Below are 2613 nucleotides of genomic sequence, written 5' to 3' on the forward strand. Positions count from 1 at the left end.
TGCAAGGAGGTTGTCTGACTGCCCCCGAAAGGTCCCAGATTGGAGAGGGTACAAGCTGGGCTGAGGGACACCCCCCTCCCCCCGTGCACGAATTTTGTGCACCTGGCCACTAGTTCACATATAAGAAACTTAACTCCCTAGTCACATAAGTATATGTGTTCTAAGATTTAAAAATAATAGGCTTGTTTTTCAGATGAATTCAGATGCTTTATCTATCAGATTATATGTCCCTTCTTCCCCCCATCAGTTTCAACCTTCTTTCTCTGGCATTCATTCAACTGTTCCACAAATATCCCAGCTCCTTGTATGTGCTGGCCACTGTGCCGGGGAGAGAGCCGTAGGCAAAAGTAGACACGGTCCCCCACCTGCTGCCGCTAGTGGTCTCGTGGGACTGACAAACGGATCCAGGCACCACACCAACACACACCCAGCCACATCCAAGCGCATGGCCCAGAGGCCAGAACGCAGTCCTGTGAGCGTGGACGGCGCAGGCTTGAGGCGGGCGAGTGCTAGCAGGTCCCTCCCCATCTGTTTCCCGTCTTCTAGTTATCAATTGGTTCCATATTTGGGAGAGAAAAAAAGCATTATTTATCGACTGCTGTTCCCCACTCCCTGTCCCCCTCTCTCCCCCCAGCACCTGTAGGACACATCTTGAGAGTATTTTCTCCAGTTAAGGCTTTGTGGTCCTAAATCAGCTCCTCTAACCAAATGCAGGTGGAGGCATCTTGAACACCAGGGTCCGTGCCCAGTGCCGGCCTCGCTCCTTTGCTCAGGAGGCAAGAGGGCCTGAGCGGGAAGCCTGGTGCCCTCGTTGCCCCGGCATCGCGCCTGCAGTGGATGCCCAGGGCATGCGCAGTTCTGCACACAGCCTGCTTGGGCACCACCCAGACCTCCTCCTTTCCCAGGAGCCTGCAGCCCCTCGCCTCTGCCGCTTCAATGCAGACACTTGGGACACGGTGTCTCCGGCAAATGCTCCAGAGTTCACATGGGCCTCCAAGAGTCCAGACTCACCTCCTCTCTGCTGCCCAGTGCGTCCTCCCTGCCCACTTACCCAAAGGCACTAAGTACATGGCCACTCAAGGGCACTGAAGGTGTAGAACAGGGGTGGGGAACGTCCGGCCCACAGGCCGCCATAGGCCTGCAAAGTCATTTGGTCTGGACCGGCCAAGGCATTAGGGGTGAGTTAATGAAATATAACAGGCTAATTAAAAACATATATATCTTGCCCTGACCGGTTTGGCTCAGTGGATAGAGCATCGGCCTGCGGACTGAAAGGTCCCAGGTTTGATTCCAGTCAAGGGCATGTACCTGGGTTGCGGGCACATCCCCAGTAGGGGGTGTGCAGGAGGCAGCTGATCAATGTTTCTCTCTCAGGCTAATTTTTAAGTTGATCGTCTTGTGTGGCCCCGAATGATGTTACGAATATGCAAATGGCCCTTGTTTCTAACTCTCTATCCTTCTCCCTTCCTCTCTGTAAAAAATCAATAAAATATATTTAAAAAAATAAAAATAAAAAAATATATCTTTGCTGTTGAAAGTATTGCATATGTTCCCTCTTTTCCCCCCCATTAACTCCCTCCAGCCCACCCAAACCTCCCACCCCAGGCACTCACCACCCTACTGTCTGTGACCATGGGTTATGCATCTATGCATAAAGGTCTTTGGTTGATTACCTCCCACACAACCCACCCTCCCCCATCTTCCCTTCAAGATTCTGCCCTCTGTTCCATGTTTCCTTGTCTCTGGATCCCCTCTGTTTATCCGTTTATTTCTTAGATTCCACATATGAGTGAGATCATGTGATACTTGTGTTTCTCTGACTGACTTATTTCACTTAGCGTGATATCCTCCAGGTCCCTCCATGCTGTCTTGGAGGGTAAGAGATCTCTCTGTTTTACTGCTGCATAGTATCCCATGGTGTAAATGTACCACAACTTTTCTATCCACCCGTCCACTGATGGGCACGTGGCAGGCTAATTTTTAAGTTGATCGTCTTGTGTGGCCCCGAATGATGTTATGAATATGCAAATGGCCCTTGTCAGGAAGAGGCTCCCTGCCTGGTGTAGAAAGACCCTTCCCTTGCCGCTGGATCCTGCCTCAGCAGGCGTCAGCAGGCCCTCCTTGTTCTGACAGCAGAGATGGGGCTGGCATTACAGGCAGCCACTGCTCTGGGCACAGCAGCTGCAGGGGGAGGAGAGTGAGACAGGGCCCCTGCGTGGGACAAACCGCCTCTCGTGTGTTCATCGGAGTCACTAGGTGGAGACGGGGTAGGAATCGCACCGAAGCCTTGAGAGGGAGGGCCTGGATCACAGTGACTTTGGGTCCCTTTGCTAGCCCGCATTTTGGTGACTAGTTGTATGCGGGAGGGACTATGGGCTGACTGACAGGTGTCAAGGCTGCATCCATGTGGAAGTGGATTCTTTAAAAAAAAAAAATTTCTACTAGCGGTCCGGTGCATGACATTTGTGCACGGGTAGGGTCCTTAGGCCTGGTTGGCGATCAGGGCCAATCAAGCCTTCCAGCTGCTGCCCTGGGCCTTCCTTCATTTCACGCCACCCCCTGGTGGTCAGTGCACGTCATAGTGAGCGATCAAACTCCCGGTCTCCTGGCTGA

The 2613-nt window shown here is 52.4% G+C and overlaps 1 long non-coding RNA gene across 1 annotated transcript in view; it reads right to left on the reverse strand.

Moving 5' to 3' along the window:
- Window positions 1–1604: 1604 nt before the first annotated feature.
- The window catches only part of LOC107183296, an 18543-nt gene continuing 17534 nt past the window's right edge, over window positions 1605–2613 (reverse strand). Inside the window, exon 3 of the long non-coding RNA XR_001514077.1 lies at window positions 1605–1617. This is a non-coding gene — a long non-coding RNA (uncharacterized LOC107183296). The remainder of the gene's footprint in view (window positions 1618–2613) is intronic.

Source organism: Myotis davidii, unplaced genomic scaffold, assembly GCF_000327345.1.
Source record: "Myotis davidii unplaced genomic scaffold, ASM32734v1 scaffold1221, whole genome shotgun sequence".
Lineage (NCBI taxonomy): Eukaryota > Metazoa > Chordata > Mammalia > Chiroptera > Vespertilionidae > Myotis > Myotis davidii.